The sequence below is a fragment of the Neolamprologus multifasciatus genome, chromosome 14 (assembly GCF_963576455.1).
Source record: "Neolamprologus multifasciatus chromosome 14, fNeoMul1.2, whole genome shotgun sequence".
NCBI lineage: Eukaryota > Metazoa > Chordata > Actinopteri > Cichliformes > Cichlidae > Neolamprologus > Neolamprologus multifasciatus.
The window spans coordinates 31,606,359-31,620,897 of NC_140452.1; the positions used below are offsets into that span (position 1 = coordinate 31,606,359).

Genomic DNA, 14,539 nt, shown 5'->3' on the forward strand with positions numbered 1-14,539 from the left:
TGTGTCTCAGCTCTGTGATAGACTGCTGATGTGTCCATCCCAGAGTGTACCCCTCCTTATCATGTGACTTTTGTCAAGTGACCCAGCTCCCTGTGACTCAAACTTGGATAAGCAGTTAAAAAAAATGGATGGCGTAAGAAAGTGGTTGATGGATGAGTGCCGCCCACTGCTGCATGACATACTTACACTTTTAGAGTTTTTGCAGTATTTTGGTACATGTTGAGCATGTTTAATGATCAGTGATGGTACTAAAAGCCACCTGGCTAACATTGTGTCGGTACACCTGCAAAAAATGTTCTGACTCATCACAGCATTGACACGGGACCTCAAGGGCTATTGCTGGGTTTGTGTGGATGACTTGAGGCACATAGCAGTAAAATCTTGTAAAATCGCAGAATCTTTAAAAAGCGTACATAAGAAGATGAGGCTTTTGTTTGCAACTAATAAGTAATGAAAAACAGTTCCCTTTTTACTGTGGGAAGAAAGAAGTCTTCAGAACTGAGTCAGTCTACAGAAAGATTGTCAGCGCTATGAATAAAAATTGGCATATGTCTACATTAGCAGAATACTGCCTATTATGTTAGCATTGTGAAGAAGCTAGATGTAATCACAGCCTATTGTATTTTCTGTTCACTGAAGCGTTATAATTTTGCTAATCAGTATACTGTGTTCACATAACATATTACTGTCATGCAGACCAATCACACTAGCTGTGGCGTGGGTTGCCACAGTTTGTAGTTCCATGTTTAGGAGGGTGCAAGTCAGGTCGCGATGTGGTCAACAGTGTAAGTTATGCTGTAGGTAAGATTATGCCGCAGGTTACAGCCACAAGTATGGGACTACGCTATACTGAAGATTAGGGATGGGTATTGATAAGATTTTCACAATTCCGATTCCATTTTCGATTCTGTTTAACGATTCGATTCTTTATCGATTCTCTTATCGATTCTTTTTAAAAAAGGAAAACACTAAGGTCTAATAGCTTAGAACTTTGTTTTATATCTTCTCTTTGAACAAGATAGAAATTTAGGAGTAACATGGCCTTACAAACCCAACAGTGAGATCTTAAGAGATCCACAGCCTATGGCTCTTCAATGGGGTGTCACAGGGTCCCCAGGAAAGACAATTGTAAATGTAAAATAATAAAATAAATATTCTTCTGTAGCAATAACAAAGTATAACATCAATTATTCTGTAGCAATTACACAAGAATATCCAGTAATGTTCCTGCCTACAATTAAACACATTCACTTACCGAAAATCATCTACTGTGGCAAATGGGTGCAAACCTTTGACCACAAACTTAGTCACTGCTCGGTGACATTCGTCTATCCTGGCCTGAAATGAGACGCCAACGGTAGACTGCAGTGAGAACTGCCAGCATCTGAGCCAGACTCTGCCTGTCTCACTCATCATGGTCATCTAAATGCACAGTAATGGCAGGTTTTGTAATAAGGCAGATCGCGCTAACATAATATGCACTGTTAGTTGATTATTTACCTGCCGCATTAACGGGAGAGGACGTGGAAACGTTACCGCTGCTGCTGGGTTGAGATTCACGAGTCCGGAGCGGAATTAAAAACACGACATTCATTTAAGGTCATCGTGTGTTTTGTGAGCAAATGCTTTTGTATATTTGTAGTGTTTCCTCCCTTAAATGAAATATCTACTTTGCAAGTATTGCAAGTTGCCCTGTTGTCATCCATTCTCGTAAAGCAAAACCAAACTTTTGAGCGTTTCAGCCGCTTAGGCGCCGTGTTTCCTACCAGGTAAATGACGCTCCGCAACGTGGTGACGTCATTCGGGGCGACTGGAATCGATAAGGGAATTGTTTGCAAAAATGGCAAACGATTCCAAGGAATTGAAACACTGGGAACCGGTTCTCAACAATAACCGGTTTTCGATACCCATCCCTACTGAAGATGATGAACACAGTATTATGAATACAGCTTGACATTATCCTCTACTATACAGCAGCGACAGACCAAAACCAAAAAGAAAATATAGCAGTTTGGGCAAAATATAAATTCATTTGGAATTTGATGGCAGCAACACATCTTAAAAACTTGGAGTAGTACTCAGAGCAAACAACTGGAGTAACATTTTATTGGGTTATTGGATATAAAAAGGGAACCAAAATTGTTCAGAAGTAAAAATGGGCAGAGCTTTATTAATTTGCAAAAGAAGAGCACCTGCAAAGAGAATAATATTCCTTAGTATAGAATTGTGAAGACTTTGAGAATCTCATCATCTACAGTGCACATTATCAGCAAAATATTTAAAATTTGAGAAATCTCTGTGCCCAGTGGACAAGGATGAAAAATTAATATTAGATGCCTGTGATCTTTGGGCCCTCAGGTGGCACCACACTAAAAATGAGGTAGGATTCTGTCATTGACCAATACCTGATTCCACGGGCTCGGGAACATGTTCAGAAACAACCCAGTGTGCCATGCATTCCACAAATACAGGTCAAATGTCTATCATGCAAAGAAAAAGCCATATTGGAACATGATCAAGAAATGCTGCCGTTTGCTTTGGACCAAAGCACATTTAAAATGGACTGAGGGGAACTAGAAAATCCTTCTGTGGTCAGATGAATCGAAATGTTTAATTCTTTTTGGAAAACATGAATACAACATCCTCCAGACTAAAGAGGAGCAGGACCATATGCTCCATTTCCAATTACATGTTTTTCAGTGACGCTCTTGCATATTTCAGCAAGATAATTCGAATTTCTCTACAGCAGAAAACTCCCATCCCAACTTTTTTGAAATGTGTTGCCACCATCAAAGCCAAAATAAACAACTATTTTCTTAAAAAGGTCTTTTTTCTCTTTCCCTCCCCTTCAACATTTCTCTCATTCCCTCATGAGCTCCTTATTGTCCCTTAGTGGCTTTTTGAAAAAAATCTTTGTCGACCAAAGCCATCCTTTCTTTGTTTATATCTGGACCTCTACTGGAATTATTTTCCCAGTGCTGCATGCGCATGACAGACAGTAAAATCATTGACTGCAGGCTGAGCCATTGTTTCCTCTGAGGGGAGCAGTGATAGCCATCTCTCTGCAAAGCTACTTTAAAACTGTCATCTGCTGTGACTTCAATTGATTTGGATGTTGACACTGCTGTCGGCTTTTCAAAGTGCAGCCAATGAACCAGACCGCCTGATAAACCAATTTCATGAAATAATATACTTGCATGAATGTGGGGTAGGCTTTTGGGAAAGACTTTGAATTTTATGTGTATATTTGCCCTTTTTATAATTATGTAATCAGCTCAGCTACTTTCTTCAGTTAACAAGTATTAATCAATCAATCAATCTTTATTAGATAGTCTTTATTATCTCTTGATGTCCATAAAAACAAGACAGAAACACACACAACACCCCACCAAAAAAAACCAAAAAACAAAAAACCACAGGGTATAAACCTTAAAAAAAAAAAAAAAAAAAAATATATATATATATATATTTAAATAAAGCATTTGTAAAAATATAAAACCATAATATACATAAAACACAATTACTTAAAAGAAATCAATAAATACACAAACACTTCAACCAGTGCTTTCTCAGACTGGATGAGTAACGGGAACCACTCACTGTCGGATCTGTGAGTGCTAAAATTATACTGTTACTCAAACCATCCAGTCGTTCTCTAAAATTGAACATTAACTTTCTTAAAAGTGCTTTAAAAACTCCAAACACCCCCAGCTACAAACATCTGGCTGGCACTACCCCTTCTAGGCATCCTGCAATGGATTCTCACCGCATCATTATATGCAACATGCCAAAGCCACTTTAACTGGAAGTGAACAAAAGCTGAATTTGCATGCAATAGTATTTGCCTGCACATAGAGCTCACACCGTTGTCTGTATATGTCATCATCATCATCCATTTGCTCAGTAATAAAGTGACCGAGGTATTTCACCTTTTTATGAACTTCAAGAGTTTTTTGGGCCAGTTTAAACAAAGGGAAATTTAGCTGTTTATCCTGCTTGGTTCTACATATACAAACAGCACTTTTAACAGCATTGTACTTTATGTCATATTGCACACCATATTCGGTACAGACATTGAGAAGATCCTGTAACCCAGCACTGCTTGGACTAAAAACAACCAGGTCATCTGCATACATAATGGGAAATGATGATTTATCAATGTTTTACCTAATATACACCCAGTGTTACAGGCTCTCAGTTGTATGGACAAATCATCAACATATAGATTAAATAAAATTGGAGACAAAATCCCACCCTGTCTAACACCATTGCTGACACCAAAGGGGGCAGAAATACTGCTTCCCCATTTAACCTGCATGTTCTGATGAGCGTACCAGTAAGAGAGAATCCTCACGATGTATTGAGGAACTCCCCGTCTCTTTAGTTGATCAAAAAGTTTTCTGTGGTTCACTCGATCAAAAGACTTAGAGGCATCAATGAAACACATGAGGACAGATGAATTTTTAGCCCTATACAAACTGACTATTTCCTTGAGTGCATATATGCACATGTCAGTGATGTGCTTTGGTTTGAAGCCAAACTGATTATCCAGAGAAGAGATGAACACACTAACTCTGTCAAACAAGATTCTTTCTAACACCTTAGATAAAATACTGGCGAGTGCAATCGGCCTATAAATATCCAAACAGCTCACTTTTGCAGGTTTGTCCTTCATAACTTGTACCAGTAAAATACACAGCATTGAGTCTGGTAATATGCCATGAATCATAAACCCAGTGAAACAGAGTGCTAGAAGAGGAGCTAACCTTAAACTAGCATGTTTTAAATGTTCTGCAGTGATGTGATCCAAACCAGAAGCTTTATTATCAGATAACCTATGAATGGCTTCATATACTTCATGTGTCCTTACTAGAGATGGCACAATACCACTTTTTTATGTCCGATACCGATATCATAAATTTGGATATCTGCCGATACCGATATGAATCCGATATAGTGTGTTTTTTAATCAATAAAAGTTTTTTTAATATCTTGCTGCATTTTGTATAAGTTTATACTCAAGTTTAAATAAATAACAACACTAAAGCTATTCTGTTATACCTGTATGTAAAAAATACACTGCGCCCAAAATATTTCATAGTTCAGCAACACTGATCAATCTAATAAACTTAAACCTACTCAATCCTTCCTATTCTGGTATTTTAAAGAGTACTTAGCAGAAATATTAAGCAACCTAACTAATAGGGTTGCAAACTCCCAGCAAAAATAAATAGGGAACCACCCTCTACCTCATGATGCTTAATCGATGTAATCAAATTTAATTTGATGCAGGGGGAAAATGCACAGAAATAAATTATTTTTCAAGAATAATTAAATAGATTCAACATCTTTCTTCTACAGAATTGCAGACTGCACAGATGGTATCTTCCCAAAGGAAAAAGTAGTATAACTTACTAGGGTATATTAGACTTAAAAGTTACTATATACAGTAATGGACTTCTATATATTTTACATCAGATTAAAACTTTGGGTGTAAGAGTCAGATAATTATTTATTAAAAGCTAGACATTTTAAATAAAAATAAGAAAGAAAAGTATGTCTTTGTGCCCCCTTTTCCCTGTTCATGCCCTATCGGCCCCCCTGGCTAAACTTTGCTAGATCCGCCCCTGCACAGTTACCAGCCGTCAGCTAGGTAGAAAACAATCCTGGTGTAGAAAGTAATATTAAATAAATTCTAACAACAGCTTATCAAGCTTAATAGTGCTGCTGTTGTTCAGCCGCTGGTTTCCTCTTTCTGGTGAGAAGTGGGCCAAAAACAAAGAAGAGAGAGGGACTCGCGACAGAAAAGCCGATCAGCTGATCATTAAGCAGTTTCACGATTGAAGTAGCAGCAGGAGAGAGAGAGAGAGAGAGAGAGAGAGAGAGGCAGTTGCTCCATATATCTGTTGTTAAGCTTAACGTGGGAATGCTTTACATTCAGAGATGAACTTACACACTTGCTTTACTTCTCTCTGGGAAAACTTCCTCGGAGATGAAATGCTGGTTTGGTAGCGAGGTTACAAATACACACAGCTGCTCTATCACGTGATGCATGCTGCTGTGACATGCTATGGTTATGAGCCGAGTTACGCCATGTCGCAAGTTTTGTGAGGTGCTTTTTTTATATTTAATGGATCGGATTACATTTGTTATTTCTCGCCGATATCCGATCCAGTAATTTGGGTCAGTATCGGACCGATACCGATACGTAATATCGGATCGGTCCATCTCTAGTCCTTACACTTATTGTGTCATTACTCATGTCAGAATTGTCCTCATATGGTGCACTTTTTATACAGTTAAACAACGCACTGTAATGCTGTCTCCATAATGCTGCAATGTTATCTGCCCCAGAAACACCTTCAACAGTTGATGGTAGAGATGGTTTACAGTTATTAGGAGCTTTCACCTCTTTCCAAAAATCCATCATATTATTACACAGCATTTTCCTGGCCAAAGAATCTGCTCACAGCATTTGCTCATTTTTAGCTATAAAGCGAACAGCATACTTGTATCTGGCATTCGCACATTTTTTCTGTTCAAATTCTGGGCCTTGTTTAGGTCTTCCAGCCATGGCCCAGCATTTATAAGCTATGCGAGCTTCATTATGGTACATGGATACATGTTCTTTCCAGCCAGGTCTGATGTTAGGTCTCTTATGCTTATATTGTTTATCAAGCAGTGTACCACTTTCATACGGAGCAGTCACTATATCATCATACATGGAGCAGAGTAAATGTTTATGCACAGCATTCTTACAGTTGACATCCTTGCACAAAATAGCTTCTTTGGGCAAAGAAATGTTGTTCAGATGTATATCGGTATTAATATGATAAGCTAAGAAATCATCTTCACCAAATGCTGACCAGTCTAATTTTACACTGGTAGCAATATTAGCAATAATATTTCCAGTTGTTGTTGGCATTTGTTCCACATTCACAGTAAAACCAAAAGGTATATGGTCTGACACAGTTACCTCATACCTAATAGTCATGTTTGCTAAAGCTGCATGTTCATCAGCTGTACAGACACAGTGGTCCAGCCATGATGTACTATGCCAGGCTTCACTTATGTATGTATAGCTGTCTGCAGGCAGTAACACTTTGGTAGACAGAATAAGATTGTTAACTTCACAAAAGTGGGTTAAGTGGTTACTGAGAACTGCTGTCTGTGAGATCAGCATTAAAATCACCCAAAACATATATGTTGTAAGTATTGTTGTCTTGAATAAATGCATTAATAAAAGCCAGCCTACTGAGGTATTCTTGCTCATTTTGACAAGATTCATAGGTAGTATAAATATTAAGAATGATAAAACTACTATTATTCTGTGTATATTGTATACCAATACACCAGTCTACATTCAGTCTAATAGGCTTTATCACAGGGTCTATTTTGTTTTTCCCAAAGCACAGCAACCCCTCCAGGTATTCTACCTCTGACTATAGCTGTGCTGAGATCAGTTGTTGATTCCCCCACTCCCAAAAAACTTCCATTTAGACAGTTAAGTTTTCCCAAGTCCTGTTTGGACAACCATGTCTCTTGCAAGCATAAAATGTCACATTCTGCAAGCAGACTGTCCACAACAATCCGTCGAGCTTTATCCCCTGCACTCTGTCCCAAACGTAGACCACGACAGTTGTAAGATAATACCCGAATAGACATCTTCATGTTGATACGTTGGTACCAGAAGGCGCAGTTATCTCCCCTGCTGGATCCACTGTGCTTGGCACCACCGTACCGGGCTTACGAGGTTCATAAAAACGCCGGAACAGAGCCCCTTCAGGCCAGAGTTCAGGATTGTACATTTCACCCACATCATTACATTCAGCAGTAACCTTGAAAGAGCCAAACCTGCTACGTTTACTAGCAATTTTTTTGACAGGTCACATCTCTTTTGAGTATCTCTCTCAAATACAGAGCAAGAGTTTCTGCATCTACATCCAGGGCAAATTTAGTGGCAAACACGCTCACCAATTTAGTTTTCACAGTTCTGATTGTACTCACAGCTCCAGTGCCGATAATCGATACAGGTCCAGGCCTCTTATTGTGTCCAGTGGTAGCAGCATGCATTCCTGAACCCGAATTAACCTTCTCCAGCTTGTGACGAGACTTGCCATTTTTCACAACTTTACTCCATTGTGGGGAGCGTGTAAGAAGCACTGTCTCAACAGGATCCTCTGTTGTTGCAGTAGTTTCCATATTACGACCTGAGGCTGTCGTCGGAGCCTGATCTTGACCACATAGCAACATCTCCGGACAAAACGCTGACACCGTGCTTGTCCCAGTCCTTGAAGCAGCCAAAGCTCCGGCTCCCTGCCTTCCGCGCGGGCCGCCTTTACTTCGACTTCCCCACCGCTTCTCTGCATGTTTCCCCAGGGGAAAGTGGGAAGCGGTCCCCGACCCCTGAGCATTCAGAGTAACAGGCTCAGCCGGTACCTCAGGCCGACACTCAAGAGCAGTCACACGCCTATAGTTTAACTACATGTTTTAAAGCACCCACCTCAGCACACAGCTGGTCTATTCGCCGTAGTAGACAACACACATCCATGCTGGAGTATGTAACAGGCGGCAAATCATCCAGGTGATGAGAGACAAATCTTGGGATATTCTCCCCACACTCATTCAGCACTTTAAGACAGAGTCTAATATTGTTGGCATCTTTATGCTGTCCTTTATATCCAACGCACCGCTGTGAGGTAGTGGGGCAGAGCTCAAACAAAACTTTCTTGGAGGCTTCAATCCCCTCGGATTCAAACGTGTTCGTGGCCAACAACACAATTTCATCCTGACTTAAAGTTTTGATTTTTACAGCAAGGAAATTAAGTAGTTCATCCTCTACAATTACCCTTCCATCAGTTGTTTTAAATATCTCTGGTTTTACCGTTTGTGACCGTTTGAAAAGTCGGAGCTACGTCTGCACCACCACCTGCTACATCCGCCATCTTGTTTCGTCTTAGCCTTATTTATCTTCTGCTCGCATCAATTTTAATCACTCAGGTAGATCTGTGTTCCACCTACTCTGTCTCCCTCTAACAAGGCCAGCTGCTAAAATGTGAGTAATAATTCATCACCAGCGCGGTGTATGGATTCTCGTTTATATTTACACTATATTAAGAAGTTAAATTGAAAAATACTGCATTTATCAAAAGCCGCAAACAGGATAACTGAGGAGTTCTATAAGTGGTCCCGTTTAATAAAGTGAGACAATGCAGTAAGAGCTCATTCATTATTCCCTTGGCAGTATGAAACAAAGCTCTTGGCTTTCATGAGCTTTAATTATGCTTTAGCATCATTGTATTTTTTAATGAAAGAACAGAGATCAGACAGATTGTTTAAATTACTGACGATGTGACCAAAACGAGTTTAGTGGGTTTCACGTTGGTGCTTGTAATCCCAAATTTGCTTCACTGAAGAGTACATGTCACTGATATGTCATCTTGTCTGTTAGGCTTTCTAGTCTACCAGAGAACCATTTTCTTCCTCTCTGAGTTTTAATTTGCTGCAAAAAATTGTGCTTCAGTGATTATGACATATTTTCATCATTGGTGGCCCAGGCTTTGTGACTTGGGAATCACTGACATTAGAATCATGCAAACACACATTTGTTTTCTTAGGCAGCAGACGACTTCATGGACAGTTTACAGGGAGAGAAGTGGATCTGTCATTGGAGACGAAGATGAAGATTGCTCCACTTCCTCTGATTGTCGGTGGTTTCCAGATAATATACTCAAACAAATTTTCAGGCTCTTCAGCTGTTATCTTCTCTCTAACTAGCCAAAACAAATTTCTATCATTTCAAAAGGGAAATAAATCTTTTGAAAAGTATTATTTTCTGAACTTTTAAAAAGAAGTGTTTTGGTCACTGCTTTATTGATAAGATCCATTTGCTGTCTAAAAGTGGACTTTATCTGTCCTATTAAATTAAGATAAGGTCTGTTTTTGCCTTGTTGTGTGGCCAAAACTAGTTGTGATATCTAATTCCAATGAAGTCTCTTGAGATGTAAAAAAGTAGATAATCACTCCAGTGATCAAAGCCCTTTGACTTTAGGCAATCATCAAGCATTCTCTATATTTTTTTCCTAATTAAGACCTTTTAGCCATTTATAACAACCATACCATATCAATCACTTGCATGTATATGATATTTATAGATAACAAAAAGTGCAGCTTCTGTTTTCCTTGCCTCACTGCATGTACACTCTAATAAGTACTTTTTAATGTCAAATGTAATTATGAATGCCTGCAGGTCTGTGGCGTAGCTTGTGTGATTCATAGTTTGCGACCCTGTGTATTTTGTTTATTTGGGTGAACGCACTTGATTAGTGTTAGATCATTTATGCAAAGTTACATTATGATTTCATTTCATTTCATCTGCATTAACAAAGCTATCAAATGAGCTGGCCTTAAGTAAGTCAACTGTTGCTAGGAGGTTGCTAGTTCTGACATAACATATCTGCCATAGTTGGAGCTTTTGAAACAGACTAACAGAAAGTAACATATCCTGACATACTTTAAACCTGTGGAACCAATGCTCAGGAAAATGGACATCACATATTCAACAAATACAAACAAATACAGCATTGATCAATGCTGATACTCCGTATCAGTACTCATCAAACAAGAGTAAGCTCTGAAAGGACTTGATGTGTATACAAACACCACACGGTTTATTAAGTCATGGGCTTGTATGGGCTTGGACCCCTTTTTACCTTCAGAACCGCCCTAGTTCTTTGTGGCATAGAGTCACACGGGATTGAGATCTTGTAACATTACAAATTCAAAACACAAGCTGTAGATGGTCTAAGGAGCTTGGAAAGAAAAGCGTCTGGACTTCTTTAAGTTTCCTTGAAGACGTTTCACGACCCATGAGAGTGTCCCCAAGAGGGTCATGGACCTCTTATTGATCCTCTACCTAATCACACGAGCGAAGGTCTGAAAACGGTTGTGGGTCACAATCAGCCAGAGTTTTGGGTGAGCTCATTGTGAAACCTAGCCCCACCCTATCATTTGATTTCCTGAGGTCAAATGGCCCAGGATCTGAGTGGGTGTTAAGGCGTCTGGGAAGGGATCTCAAAAGTGGATTATAGATGCCAGATAGTTGGTGTTGTAAGCCACCACTTCTGTTCAAAGATGGTCGTTCACAGTGACATAGATGGCTTCTTTCACTCCTCTTTCAAACCATCTGTTTTCTCTGTCCAAAATGTGAACATTGGCATCCTCGAAAGACCTTTGTGTCATGGTTGGCTGTGTGGCAGGCAAGCAGAAGTGGTGGACCCAAAATTGCAGGACTCTGGGAGACGGGAATAAATTGAAAACACAGCTTTATTGCTGGAGGAATGATTCACAAAATAAAACTTACAAAAGCAAAACAAAACTCTAAACCGAGGTGCTGGAGGACTGGACATTACAAACACACAGCAAGTTGAGGGTGAACAGACGCTAACAACGCGACACCGAGTAGGGGAAGACACAGACACTAAATACGAGAGGTGAACGGAGCGAAGAGGAAACAGCTGGGAGACACGGCTGACGCTGATTACACTGACGAGTAGGGATGGGTACCGGTGTCCGGTGCCATGATGGCACCGGTTCTGACATAAACGGTAGTAACCAGACCGAAAAGCAGCGCACATTTCGGTGCTTTATTTCGGTACTTTTTTTTCCTGAGATGTGATACACTTTGAATTCTATCCAATCATTTTACGTTTCCGGGGATAGTAGGCGGGTCCAGGTACGTACGTTCTTTTAGAGCAGAGCTACAGGTTAAAAATGCCCAAGGCGAAGCGGTCAAAAGTCTGGCTGTACTTCACAGCAAAAGATGCAAACTCAGCAGCCTGCAACAAGTGCTTTAAGCTGATACTGTGGAAAGGAGGTAACACCTGAAATCCGATGAAACACCTGGCGACGCATAGCGTTTTTTTTAAAAGCCGAAAAATGCGCCGTATTTGATAGCTTGCTGCGAGACCTCACACCGAGCGCATCTACTGCAGGTGTGGTGCCTGTTATCGGACGAAGAGTTAGCAACATCCCCCAAAAAGCTGAAGAGTAGAGTCCTGGCCCCTAGCCCTGCCAGTGTAGCAGAAATGATGAGGATGATGATGGCAGCAGCAGCCGTTCTTCTCTGCGTGAGTAGCTTAATGTTGTTCGTGTATAATTTACGTTGAGTAGGCTAACCACGTTATTACATTAATGTATGTAAGGTGAACTAGCAAACATCATCATAGCTACATGCAGCTGTCTTCTTGTTTGATGGCAGATACTCCCTTCACCCTGGCCAAAAAGGCTAAAATGACCAAAGAAAAAGTGGAAAACAGTTAAACATGAGAGATTTTTGGACAAAGTTTGTTTTTTCCATTGTTTAAGCACTGCTTCCAGCCAAGAATGATACCATATATGCCCTATAGCTGCAGAAAAGGCTAACATTGTTATCTTTTTATAAAAAAACAGCTAAACATGAGAGGTTTTTGGACAAAGTTTGTGTTCTCCATTCTTTAAGCACCGGTTCGAGCACCGGTTCGAGCACCGTTTAAGCACCGGCACCGTTTCAAAAGTACCGGTTTGGCACCGGTATCAGATAAAACCTAAACGATACCCATCCCTACTGACGAGACAGGGAGAGCACAAAGCTGAACGCACTGACATAGGACACAGACCTACAAAATAAAACAGGAATCACACGACAGACAGAGACACAGACTCGTAAACAGGCATAATGACGTCACGGACAGACAGAGGGACATACGGGCAGAGAAGAATAAGCACAGGCAACCTAAACCAAACATGAGGGCAAGATAACAAAACCTAAACCAGAAATAATCGTCATCATCATCAACATCATCATCATCGGATAACTAAAGAATCAGAATATAATTATAATCAAAACAGTATCACCAGAGAATAAAAACTAATCCATAATGCAAAAATAAACCAAAACATAAGAAACTCAAAATGCTGGGTCGAACCGACCCAGGACCGTGACACTTTGTCCTTTAAATGTAGATGAAAAGCTGAATCCTGACCACCTTGACGTGAGTCTCAGCTGTTCATCTGCATCTAAAGGATGCCAATGTTCACACATATCAGGAATTGGGCAAATAGACTTCGAACTACTTACAAAGTATTTTCCTTTTTTTTAATTTGAAAATTGTAAACTGTTGCCTAACATTATAAGTGCTCACACAATCGCAATTTAAGTAATGTTATACCTCATAATAATGTTAGTAGGCTACTCAGAAATCATCCTAACATTTTAGCCCGTGTTCTGACAACAAAATTTAATTTTCACATTGTAAATAAATGGTCTGCCACCACCATGTCTGTTTAATAAGGCAGTTCTGATGTACATTGAGGTCCCAACAAAGCAAAAATACATCCATTATGTGCAGCATGTGTCCCAGTCATTTAGCAAGAATGTTTTTTCTGCATTGTTGTACTGACTGTGTTTAACACTTATGTACAAAACAGTAATACTGATGTATCTGGTGAATACCTAACACAATATTATGCATAAATGAAACCTGCCTCTATACATGACAGACTGTCAGCAGAAGCAGTGTTTGTTTTCAATGTTTCCTACACACACCTGCTGCCTGTAATTTACGGTTTAACTGCTAACGCTAAAGATGTTATGAAATCTTGTAAGATCTGATAAAATAAACATGCTGTGTTTTCTAGGAATCCAAAACTACTCTGTGAGAAATCATTTAAATCATCTTTCATTATGGTGACTTCAACTGAATCTGTCAGTGTAAAGCAATTAAAATTTTTATTTAGCCGATTCTTTATTTAATTAATGAAAAATAAAGTAAAGTGCTCTGAAAGTAAATAGAAATATACAACATTTAATGAACAGCAAACATTTTGGGCTAAAAAATAGGCTAAAAAAATTACTTTACCAAAATACTGTAACATTTTATCTCTCTGGTTCCTCACAATAAACAGCTGTACTGATTTTTATAGCATTATTCTTGAATTAAGTGTTTACACATTAAATATATACATGCATTTATTTCCTATTAATCCTACTTTCAAACTGGTTAATCCTCTTCATGAAAACAACCCTAATACTGTGTTCAGCTGATGGATTCAAGCAGTTTACCAGAGTGCAGACAGTTCTACCATTGCGCAAGATTAATGGACTGGTGAACCATTTAAAATCTAATTGTTTTGTCAGTTTTTTGCTCGTTTCAGAGAGAATGGAAAACGATTTTTAAACTGTTTAATGTGATTTTTTGATGCCATATATCTGTATTAGGGCATGGGGCTGTACATGAGCCTGAAACTAAATCTTTTATAAACCATTTTTCTACTCTCTATTTCTCATAAAATGTCCTGATTTGCAGTTTCCTCCAGCCCACCAGTTAATCTTCTACCATCCTACTGAAAAAATCCTCAAAACATGTACTTTGTCTGGATACCATTCAATTTCAAGAGCTCTAATGTGCAGCCATGAAATTTAGAAATAATCAGAAGCACTGAGCATATATACTTTGAGTTTCAACGAATTTTGTAATTGCTATTATTTCTCGTACTTTTT

At 39.3% G+C, this 14,539-nt stretch overlaps 1 long non-coding RNA gene and 1 pseudogene across 2 annotated transcripts in view; one reads left to right on the forward strand and one right to left on the reverse strand.

The window, feature by feature from the left end:
• LOC146504385 (uncharacterized) overlaps positions 1-14,539 on the forward strand; it is a 200,374-nt gene that overhangs the window by 13,403 nt on the left and 172,432 nt on the right. The gene's annotated exons all lie outside the window — the stretch shown is intronic.
• Positions 4,795-8,394, reverse strand: LOC146504386 (uncharacterized; annotated as a pseudogene).